Raw genomic sequence first — 12629 nt, 5'->3', positions numbered from 1 at the left:
TCAGGTGTAAGGACCTGATCTGTCATTTTTAATGATCTGTTTAATGGTAGCTCTGATGTCCCAGTGTGTGGAGTAATTGGGAAAGGGCACTGCCATGAAAATTGAGAACTTAAGCTCTGAAGAATTTACAAAGTTCACAAGCCCTCATAATAAAAATAGACCTTGTATGTAGCGGAAAACTTTCTGATATCCAAGGAGATTGACTTCAAAAGATTCTTCCCAGGAGAGCTTCCCAGGATTTATTCTTAATACCTTCTCAGTACTTATTCTTAAAACTAGAAGAAATACATATCATTCAGTCATTGCATGCATCCAGGCAATGATTTTAAGTGTGACTGAGTTGTATATGAAAATGTCTCTTCCTCATTCCTTTAGGAGCAGAAGTATATCCATAGCATGCTACATTGAAAGTTCTCAGGACTGGCAGTCTAATAGTAGAAGTTGAGTACTAGTGTATGTCTCCTACATAAAGGGAAAAGGAAAAAAAAGTGACTAAGGCAAATTCCTTGACCCTGCCATTATTCTTTCTTCCTTTTCTTCCTTTCTTTTTCTTTCCATCAGCAATTTTGGGGGGAACTATTCAAATAACATTTATTGTAAGGTTGAATATAAGAATCTGCCACATTGCAGATGAATTCTTTACTAGCTGAGCCACCAGGGAAGTCCACGAATGCTGGAGAGGGTAGCCTATCCCTTCTCTAGCATATCTTCCTGACCCAGGAATAGAACCAGGGTCTCTTGCATTGCAAGTGGATTCTTTACCAGCTGAGCTACCAGGGAAGCCCATTCAAATAACTTCTTCATTGTAAGATCATTTAACATGGAGCATCAGTTCAGTTCAGTTCAGTTCAATCGCTCAGTCGTGTCCAACTCTGCAACCCCATGAATCGCAGCACACCAGGCCTCCCTGTCCATCACCAACTCCCGGAGTTCACCCAGACTCACGTCCATTGAATCAGTGATGCCATCCAGCCATCTCATCCTCTGTCGTCCCCTTCTCCTCCTGCCCCCAATCCCTCCCAGCATCAGAGTCTTTTCCAATGAGTCAACTCTTCCCATGAGGTGGCCAAAGTACTGCAGTTTCAGCTTTAGCATCATTCCTTCCAAAGAAATCACAGGGCTGATCTCCTTCAGAATGGACTGGTTGGATCTCCTTGCAGTCCAAGGGACTCTCAAGAGTCTTCTCCAACACCACAGTTCAAAGGCATCAATTCTTCGGCGCTCAGCCTTCTTCACAGTCCAACTCTCACATCCATACATGACCACAGGAAAAACCATAGCCTTGACTAGACGAACCTTTGTTGGCAAAGTAATGTCTCTGCTTTTGAATATACTATCTAGGTTGGTCATAACTTTACTTCCAAGGAGTAAGCATCTTTTAATTTCATGGCTGCAGTCACCATCTGCAGTGATTTTGGAGCCCAAAAAATAACTGTCCTTAAAAAGCAACCTACTGAGGATAAAGCAATTTTTTATTTATTTTTCTTCTAGTTTTATTGAAATATAGTTGACAAATGGCACTGTATAAGTTTAAGGTGTGGGATTCCCAGGTGATTCAGTGGTCGAGAATCCACCTACCACTGCAAGAGATGCAGGAGACACCAGTAGGATCCCTGGGTTGGGAAGATCCCCTGGAGTAGGAAATGGCAGGCTACTCCAGTATTCTTGCCTGGGAAATTCCATGAACAGAGGAGCCTGGCAGATTACAGTCCATAGGATCACAAAGAGTCAGACATGACTTAGCAACTAAGCACATATGCATGCAAGTTTAAGGTGTACAGTTTAATAATTTGATTTATCGATACATGCATCATGAAATGATTATCACAATGTTTAGTGAACATCCTTCATCTCATTACAAAATTAAAGAATAGAAAAAATTTGTTTTTCTTGTGTTGAGAACTCTTAGGATTTACTCTCTTAACAACTTTGGAAACTAACATACACCAGTGTTAATTATATTAATCATGTTGTACATTACATCCCTAGAACTTATAACTGAAAGTTGGCACATTTTGACTGCCTTCCTCTAATTCCCCCTCCCCCAACTCTGCTCTCTTTCTACGAGTGTGTTTTTGAAGTGTAATTGACTTATAGCACTATACTAGTTCCTTTAACACAACATAGTGATGTGATGTTTTAAACATTTCAAACTGATCACCACAGTAAGTCTTATTACCATGTCACCATACAAAGATAACACATAATTATTGACTGTATCCCCCACACTGTACATTTCATACCTGTGGCTTATTTATTTTGCAACTGAAAATTTACACTTCCTTTTTTTAAGTTTCTTCTAGGCTTCTCATTATTATTATTATTGTTGTTATAATGCAGGATGCAGGATCTAGTTCCCCAACCAGGAATCTGACCTATGCCCCTTGCAGTGGAAGGGCTGAGTCTTAACCACTAGACCACCTGGGAAGTCTGGAAATTTGTACTTCTTAATCTCCTCACCTGTTTCTTTCTTCTCCTTATCTTCCCCCTCACCAACCCTCACCCCTGGCGAACACTTGTTTTTCTCTCTATATATAACTTTGTATCTTGTTATGTTTGTTCATTTGTTTGCTTTTTTTTATTGCACATAAAAGTGAAATAGTACAGTATTGGTCTTTCTCTGTCTGACTTATCTCACTTAGCCTACCTTCTAGGTCCAGCCATGTTGTAACAAATGGCAAGATCTCATTCTTTTTTATAGCTGAGTAATAATAATATTCTTGCCTGGGAAATCCCATGAACAGAGGAACCTGGCAGACTACAGTTCATGGTACCACAAAGAGTCAGACACAACTTAGCAACTAAACAACAACAACAAATATTCCGTTGTGTGTGTGTGTGTGTGTGTGTGTCACATTTTTTTTACCCATTTATCTGTTGATGGGTAATTAGGTTGTTTCTATATCTTGGCTGTTGTAACTATCGCTATAGTGAGGTACATGTATCTTATGTTCTCTAATTGGTGTTTTAGTTTTCTTCAGATCAGATCAGATCAGTCGCTCAGTCGTGTCCGACTCTTTGCGACCCCATGAATCACAGCACACCAGGCCTCCCTGTCCATCACCGACTCCCGGAGTTCACTGAGACTCACATCCATCAAGTCAGTGATGCCATCCAGCCATCTCATCCTCTGTCGTCCCCTTCTCCTCCTGCCCCCAATCCCTCCCAGCATCAGAGTCTTTTCCAATGAGTTAACTCTTCCCATGAGGTGGCCAAAGTACTGGAGTTTCAGCTTCAGCATCATTCCTTCCAAAGAAATCCCAGGGCTGATCTCCTTCAGAATGGACTGGTTGGATCTCCTTGCAGTCCAAGGGACTCTCAAGAGTCTTCTCCAACACCACAGTTCAAAAGCATCAATTCTTCGGCACTCAGCCTTCTTTACAGTCCAACTCTCACATCCATACATGACCACAGGAAAAACCATAGCCTTGACTAGACGAACCTTTGTTGGCAAAGTAATGTCTCTGCTTTTGAATATGCTATCTAGGTTGGTCATAACTTTCCTTCCAAGGAGTAAGCGTCTTTTAATTTCATGGCTGCAGTCACCATCTGCAGTGATTTTGGAGCCCCGAAAAATAAAGTCTGACACTGTTTCCCCATATATTTCCCATGAAGTGGTGGGACCGGATGCCATGATCTTCGTTTTCTGAATGTTGAGCTTTAAGCCAACTTTTTCACTCTCCACTTTCACTTTCATCAAGAGGCTTTTGAGTTCCTCTTCACTTTCTGCCAGAAGGGTGGTGTCATCTGCATATCTGAGGTTATTGATATTTCTCCAGGCAATCCTGATTCCAGCTTGTGCTTCTTCCAGTCCAGCGTTTCTCATGATGTACTCTGCATAGAAGTTAAATAAACAGGGTGACAATATACAGCCTTGACGTACTCCTTTTCCTATTTGGAACCAGTCTGTTCCATGTCCAGTTCTAACTGTTGCTTCCTGACCTGCATACAAATTTCTCAAGAGGCAGATCAGGTGGTCTGGTATTCCCATCTCTTTCAGAATTTTCCACAGTTTATTTTGATCCACACAGTCAAAGGCTTTGGCATAGTCAATAAAATAGAAATAGATGTTTTTCTGGAACTCTCTTGCTTTTTCCATGATCCAGCAGATGTTGGCAATTTGATCTCTGGTCCCTCTGCCTTTTCTAAAACCAGCTTGAACATCAGGAAGTTCACGGTTCACATATTGCTGAAGCCTGGCTTGGAGAATTTTGAGCATTACTTTACTAGCGTGTGAGATGAGTGCAATTGTGCATTAGTTTGAGCATTCTTTGGCATTGCCTTTCTTTGGGATTGGAATGAAAACTGACCTTTTCCAGTCCTGTGGCCACTGATGAGTTTTCCAAATTTGCTGGCATATTGAGTGCAGCACTTTCACAGCATCATCTTTCAGGATTTGGAATAGCTCAACTGGAATTCTATCACCTCCACTAGCTTTGTTCGTAGTGATGCTTTCTAAGGCCCACTTGACTTCACATCCCAGGATGTCTGGCTCTAGGTGAATAATCACACCATTGTGATTATCTGGGTCGTGAAGATCTTTTTTGTACAGTTCTTCTGTGTATTCTTGCCATCTCTTCTTAATATCTTCTGCTTCTGTTAGGTCCATACCATTTCTGTCCTTTATTGAGCTCATCTTTGCATGAAATGTTCCTTTGGTATCTCTGATTTTCTTGAAGAGATCCCTAGTCTTTCCCATTCTGTTGTTTTCCTCTATTTCTTTGCATTGATCGCTGAAGAAGGCTTTCTTATCTCTTCTTGGTAATCTTTGGAACACTGCATTCAGATGTTTATATCTCTCCTTTTCTCCTTTGCTTTTCGCTTCTCTTCTTTTCACAGCTATTTGTAAGGCCCCCCCAGACAGCCGTTTTGCTTTTTTGCATTTCTTTTCTGTCGAAATGGTCTTGATCCCTGTCTCCTGTACAATGTCACGAACCTCATTCCATAGTTCATCAGGCACTCTATCAGATCTAGGCCCTTAAATCTATTTCTCACTTCCACTGTATAATCATAAGGGATTTAATGTAGGTCATACCTGAATACTTTCTTCAATTTAAGTCTGAATTTGGCAATAAGGAGTTCATGGTCTGAGCCACAGTCAGCTCCTGGTCTTGTTTTTGCTGACTGTATAGAGCTTCTCCATCTTTGGCTGCGAAGAATATAATCAATCTGATTTCGGTGTTGACCATCTGGTGATGTCCATGTATAGAGTCTTCTCTTGTGTTGTTGGAAGAGGGTGTTTGTTATGACCAGTGCATTTTCTTGGCAAAACTCTATTAGTCTTTGCTCTGCTTCATTCCATATTCCAAGGCCAAATTTGCCTGTTACTCCAGGTGTTTCTTGACTTCCTACTTTTGCATTCCAGTCCCCTATAATGAAAAGGACATCTTTTTTGGGTGTTAGTTCTAAAAGGTCTTGTAGGTCTTCATAGAACCGTTCAACTTCAGCTTCTTCAGCATCTCTGGTTGGGGCATAAGCTTGGGTTACTGTGATATTAAATAGTTTGCCTTGGAAACAAACAAATCATTCTGTCGTTTTTGAGATTGCATCCAAGTACTGCATTTCGGACTCTTTTGTTGACCATGATGGCCACTCCATTTCCTCTGAGGGATTCCTGCCCACAGTAGTAGATATAATGGTCATCTGAGTTAAATTCACCCATTCCAGTCCATTTCAGTTCGCTGATTCCTAGAATGTCGGCATTCACTCTTGCCATCTCTTGTTTGACCACTTGCAATTTGCCTTGATTCATGGACCTGACATTCCAGGTTCCCATGCAATATTGCTCTTTACTTGTTTCTATCACCAGTCACATCCACAGCTGGGTACTGCTTTTGCTTTGGCTCCATCAGAGGAGTGCTATTGCTGGAGATAAAGCAAATTTTAAACGTTACTCAAAGTCTATACAAATAGAACAGAAACTGAGTGTAAAGGCCCATTCTGTGTACCTAAGTATTGGCAGCATATAACGGGGACCTTAGATTTGAATCAGGAAACGGAATCTTCTAATCCTATTTAAACTTCAAGTTTATTAACTAGTTATTTTATTCACCTCTCAACTAGTTTACTCAACTCTGTTCCTGGATAAAGGCTTCCATTTCACCATGGCTTACCTTAAAAAGAAATAACATTCTAGCATTTCCTTTTACAGACCAGTTTCTCTACCCTTAGCATGTTTGAGTTTTAAAAAAAAAATCATCATCCTCTAAAGCCAGTAATACACAAGTCATAACTAACATGGGGACCAGAGAGTAAAAATAGTTGAAGTGCTTTACAAGAGAAATTGAAGATCAAGATAAGAGAAAATTATAGAAAAATTAATACTCTGTATATCAGTAACCCTGTGTTTCTGCCTCTTGAGTCTTAAACAAGAATAAGACAGATTTAAAACTGTGGGGTTTCTAGTTTCTTGCAAAGGAACTATTTGAGCCATCTATCTAGCTAAAAATAAATTCTCGAAGTCCAAACTAAGCATATCTTACAGTTGCAAATTCTTGTGGGTGTAAACTCAGCTATCTTTAACTTGCACTTATATCAAAGCCGCCATCTTATTTTTAATTTTGCAATGCTTTTTAAAAAATTGGTAGGTTTAGTCGTATTATGTTTTTTGCTTTATAACCTTTTAACAAATGTTTTTATGCTTCTTATCTGGAAATTTCTGCTTCTTTAATATCTCCTTCTTTTCCTTTGAAGCAAAGTGCATATTTTAAAAAAATAGCATAGATTATTTGATGGATATGGCAATAGACTATATGTTATTAACAATACATCATTTATTTAAATCAAATATATGACCCATCCCTTTAGTCAGCTTTTAACTCTTAGGTTGGTTTTTTAATTTTTAAATAAAGGGTGTATTGCCATTTACTGTATATTATCTCTACATGCAGTTAGTATTATTATCAAACAAGAAGAAGGAGACTTTCTTGCTGTGGACTATTTCCTAGAACAAATATGTCATAGTGATATATTCTCCCACTTGGTTCCCTGTCACATTCCCATTCAGTTGTAATGTTTTCCATTTTGTGAGCTTATCTATTTCCAGGCCCTTTTCATGTAAAATAAACTCTATAATTGTTATACAGTGACCAGTAGCTCCAGGGAAAATAGTAACTGAAGACAGAAACTCAAGGATGACTTTCATAGCATTGACAACGTGTGCTGTGCTTAGTTGCTCAGTCATGTTCGACTCTTTGTGGCCCCATGGACTCTGGCTCACCAGGCTCCTCTGTCCATGGGGATTCTCCGAGCAAGAATACTAGAATGGTGCCCTCCTCCAGGGGATTTTCCCAATCCAGGGATCAAACCCAGGTCTCCCACAATGCAGGCAGATTCTTTACCATCTGAGCCACCAGGGAAGCCCCAAAATACTGGAGTGAGTAGCCTATCCCTTCTCCAGGGGAACTTCCTGACCCAGGAATCAAAGTGGGGTCCCCTACATTGCAGGTGGATTCTTTACCAGCTTAACTACCCGGGAAGCCAGCAAGCGTAAGTGATACTACCTGAAGAAAAGCTTTCATTAGCTCTACAAAGGGGCATTACAGCAAGAGAAAATATTCTTTTCCCTGGAGAGCTTATAGCCTTGATGAATGGATCCAACATATATACATGAAGTGACTACAAATTATTCCTTCCTCTGTGTAACATATGAGTTAGTTTACAAAAAAAAAAAAAAAAAAACTAGAATAGAGAATTCTAGATGCATACCAAATAATGGAATGTTCAGATGATTAAAATATAATCAAGCATAATTCTCTGAATATGTTGATAGACATATTGATTGAATCAGTTTGTTTCAGGTTTATGTGTAATTGCCGAGTGCAGTACAGAAATTAAACTGGACAACTCTAAAGACACTTTCGAAATGGATGGAAAGCATTCAGCCAAGAAAATGAGCTGAAAAAGGAAGAAAACCTTTCCTTCCTAAAGCGAAATCTCATTGCAGCATCCTGTATCTATATAATATTTGTTCTTTCTATAAGCAAAATAGATAAATGGGGAACTTCTTAGGCAGTTTCTTAAAATTTCAAGTGTAATTTGAGTCCTCTCCTCTCATGTTCTGATACTTTATTTTATAGTTCTTTTGAATAAATTGATAATCTAAGAGAATCTGATAAGACTTAAAAGTGTGTTTTAGCATAGGTATCAGCAAACTGGCCCATGGGTCAACTCCAGCTTGCTGCCTTGATTTTTAGAAATTAAATTTTATTGGAACAAAGCCCTGCTCATTCATTTACATGTTTTCTGGGCTGTGGAGTTAAGCAAACTAGGCAGACGCTGCATGGCCTAGAAAGCTAAAAATGTTTGCAATCTGGCCCTTACTGACTCCTGTTAAAGGTCTTTAAATAAAGAATACCTTTTTTAGTATAAATGAGATGCTATTGAAGAGATTGATTTCTGCCTTAATATTATTATAAAATTTGCTGTACACCTAAGTACTTGTTAAATGAATGTTGATTAGATAATTTAAGGAATTATGTATGCTTATATATAGTAAAACTAGTTCTTTTTTTATAGTCAGAGTCAATCGATTCTTTCAGTTCTGCATACATGATGATTTGTAAATTAGAGATTTCGCGTGTTGCTTCTGCTTTCACATGAAATTGCTTTATAAAACATACTCTCGAAGCAGTATATATAAGCTATACCTACACAGTGCTTTGGAGAAGGCAATGGCACCCCATTCCAGTACTCTTGCCTGGAAAATCCCATGGACGGAGGAGCCTGGTAGGCTGCAGTCCATGCTAAGGGTCAGACATAACTGAGCAACTTCACTTTCACTTTTCACTTTCATGCACTGGAGAAGGAAATGGCAACCCACTCCAGTGTTCTTCCCTGGAAAATCCCGGGGACGGGGGAGCCTGGTGGGCTGCCGTCTATGGGGTTGCACAGACTCGGACACAACTTAAGTGACTTGGCAGCAGCACACAGTGCTTTGCCTAAAACGTACACCCTGATTTTCAAGTGCAAAACCAGCATATTTATATAATTTGTAATTATTCTTTGCTAAGCAACAGAGACAAAATTTTCTTAAATATATTACTTAGCAACCTAACTTAAGATTCATGAAAGAAGTCTTTATGCATTTATTGTTTCTTTTGCCAACAGCATAACATAGGTCTGATTTTATTTATTATAAAACCTGCTCATTGGTTCCTTGGTCCAGAGTCCCAGTAATCGTTATAAGTATCATCATGCCTTACATTCATGTCTTTTCTAAAACCCAAAAGCACTTCACCCACAAACCTCATTCATGTTCATAGTCCCCCAGAGGATAGTGGCAGGCACCACATACCTAACAATAGGTAGAAAAATAGCTAACGATACCTAACACACACAAAATCATTCATTTCCCCTCTCTGCATATGAAAAATAGAGCTATTTTGGGTTTTATTCATTAATGTTTACTCTTTAGTATAATTATTTTTGCCCCTTTGTTTCCATTCCAAAAAATATCTTACTCCTTCTCATGCGAAGCAAGCAGTCTTCTAAAGCATGTCACTCTTGTTAGTTTGGCATCTTCACTTTGCCACTAGAGTGTCAACACCATCAATTTGATTTGGCATCTTCAGTGTTTAAAACTCTGTATTAGTTCCTGTTGCCTTTATAATAGCACTTCAGGAAGGCACACGTGGTCTTCTGTGATCTGCCCCCAGCATTATCTGCAGTTTTGCCAGTCCCACCCTTGTCCAGTCTTAATTTTAGGGAGACCTGGCGTGCTGCAGTTCATGGGGTCGCAAAGGTTGGACGCGACTGAGCAACTGAACTGAACTGAATTGAACTCTATTAAGTATGGGAGCATGTAGTTGTCCTAACAGTGGTGTTTCATCATTTTTCTCCTTTGACCCTTCGGACTGCAGGTCTGTCTGCCTCTACTGCCCTCATCCTTCAGCTTCCCTGTCACCACCTCTAAGAAGCCTCCCTGAAACTCCCTCCTTTCAAGCTGGGTTGAATGGCCTCCTTCTGGACCTCCATAGTTCTGTGTGGATGTGTATTTAGTAGTGTACTCTGTAGAAATTATTTTTCATTTTTTATGTTTCTTATTAGATTGTAAGTGCTGGGAAGGCAGCTGCTGCTGCTGCTGCTAAGTCACTTCAGTCGTGTCCGACTCTGTGTGACCCCATAGGTGGCAGCCCACAAGGCTCCGCTGTCCCTGGGATTCTCCAGGCAAGAACACTGGAGTGGGTTGCCATTTCCTTCTCCAATGCATGAAAATGAAAAGTGAAAGTGAAGTGTCTCAGTTGTGTCCGACTCTTAGCAACCCCATGGACTGAAGCCTGCCAGGTTCCTCCGTCCATGGGATTTTCCAAGCAAGAGTACTGGAGTGGGGTGCCGTTGCCTTCTCTGGGAAGGCAGGGCCACATCTAAATCAACTTTTTGTCCCTAGCACACACACAGTATTCCAGGCCTGGTAGCTAACAGATACTAACAAATCTCACCCCCAAATACTGATGCTCTCTCTTCCCTCCTTATCCAATTTAGATTTCAAGGTTCATCATAATTAGGCTCTTGCAAACTACTTACCTCCTTTTTCCTCCAATCTCCCCTCCCCCCACCACCCCCATCATCTATTTCCCTTGTGTCTCTCAAGGTCTGAGCCTTGGTGATAGTCTACTTATCCATCTACTTTGTACCTGCACACAAGCATCTCAAGATGGCTGAAAGAACTAACTTTTTGTTTTAAATATACAGTCACTGCATTCAGATGGTCCCTAAACACCGTTACAGTCCTATTGCACTTATCTAAATTCTTCACTTTTTCACTCTCCAGAACTGTTTTAGATCTTTTCATCTCACTTCTAAATCCATCCTACTTCATTGAACTCAGAATTAAAAGAAAGTCATCTTCTTACCACCAAAACTACCATCCTTCCCCAACTGGACTCAAACTCTGAATGTTGTTGGGTTACAAGTTTTAGTCCCTCTTCTACTGCTGTGACTCTCAACCCAGTTATCCTTCTCAAGCGCTCTTGTTTTCTGCAATTACTTCCTCACTTCCTATCACCCTACAGGCATCCTCTGACACCTCCTATCCCAAAAGATAAAAGTAAAAACCTCTTTTGTCTCATATTCCTTCACTTACTGCCCCATTTCTCTGTTCTGCTTCACGGCAGACTTTTTTTTCCTTTTAACTTTTTATTCAGACATGATAAATTCAAATCACAGAAGAGACACAGAAATACTACCAAGAAAAGCCCTGTAGCCCTCCCTCAGTTACCCAAATGATAACATCTTACATTGGCCCTCTCCTTTTCTCTCTCTTCATATTTTCCTTATTATTTTTACAGTTTCCAAGTGGTGATTTTCTAATTTCCTTATTCCTTCTCTGTTTAGTAAATGCCATTCTGTTGTTAAAGGAGGAGCTTTTTCATTTTTCCCACAGTTATTTATTGATTTGCCTATTTAATATATTCAGTAGATTTTATTTTGTAGTTCAGATTGTCTCAGATTTGGCCAATGGGAGTCTTTTCAAGCTGGATTCCCTATCATTTTGTCATGCCCCCATTCTGTAAGCATTTCCATTCTGGTATAACTTTGGTATTCCTAGGTTATCTTGTACTTTTCCTCCTCCATCCTTTGAATCAACCATTTCATTAGTGAGCCTTAAAGTGAAGAGTGGTATGTAGAAAGTAAGATCTGGACCCTCAGTGTGCTACTGGGGTGTTATTGCTATTTATAGCCTAAGATTAAGAAGTAGGGGGTTATACCCTATCTCCTTGAGGACAGAGTATCCGAATAAATGATTGATGCTCTTCTGCGGGGCACTGTTGTGGGGTTTTTAGGCATAGGAGTGAGCAGTCTCTTTGACATCACTGTGGACAGTGAACTAGAGTAGCCAAGAAACAAGGTGAGGAATCCATTTCAGTAGAGATGAAGAGAGTGGTAATAGTGACTGAGTAAAGTGGATAGAATGGATTTATTTATATTTATTTATATCAGAAAAACTCATGGATATCCACTTTGTACTTCAGATTATAATTTAATACTACTTGTTTTGTTGTTCAGGTCATTTTTTTCAGCTTCAGTCATTGGGAACTCCTTCAGTTGACTCCTGTATCTCCTTGATGTATCCTCCTCATCATGGATTTTTTTTTTTTTTTTTTTTGCTTTATCTTTTTCTTAAGTACATCATTCTAACTCTACAAGATACTCCAGGCTTGTATATATCTTGTATATATCTTGCCCCATTACTAAAATAAGTATTTTCTGGTTTTGTTTTTTTCTTAACTCAATTCTGTGATAGTATTTGCTTTTGGTTTTTAATTCTAAATTAGCATGAGATATTTGTAACAACTATATTTTTATCAAAATATCATGAGTGGTCCTTTTGCTTTGTGAATTTCCAGCTAGCCTGAATTTTTTTTCATTAAAGATATAATTGGGTTTAGTTGAAACCAGGATTCCTATCAAGTGATTAAAATGGTCCTCCATTGTTTACCTGACATTTATTGTATTTTCAAAACTGAACTGATTCCACACAAGTGGATTTTTCACATGCTTAAAGCTTAGACTTTTCATTTGTCTGCTCTTTAATTCCTTCAAGGAACATATTTTAAATACCCAACAAACGCTAGGCACAGTGCTGGGTGCTCAGAATAGAAAGATAAGAAACACCTTCATTTTTTTTT

At 39.4% G+C, this 12629-nt stretch overlaps 1 protein-coding gene and 1 non-coding gene across 4 annotated transcripts in view; both read left to right on the top strand.

Annotated features, from left to right (window-relative positions):
- The window catches only part of BCAP29 (B cell receptor associated protein 29), a 52630-nt gene that overhangs the window by 23967 nt on the left and 16034 nt on the right, over nucleotides 1-12629 (top strand). The gene's annotated exons all lie outside the window — the stretch shown is intronic.
- On the top strand, nucleotides 341-470 carry LOC113891945. Its single transcript, XR_003510924.1, has one exon. It is a non-coding gene; the product is annotated as a small nucleolar RNA U109 (small nucleolar RNA).

This window comes from Bos indicus x Bos taurus, chromosome 4, assembly GCF_003369695.1.
Source record: "Bos indicus x Bos taurus breed Angus x Brahman F1 hybrid chromosome 4, Bos_hybrid_MaternalHap_v2.0, whole genome shotgun sequence".
NCBI lineage: Eukaryota > Metazoa > Chordata > Mammalia > Artiodactyla > Bovidae > Bos > Bos indicus x Bos taurus.
This window is presented reverse-complemented; position numbering and strand designations above follow the sequence as displayed.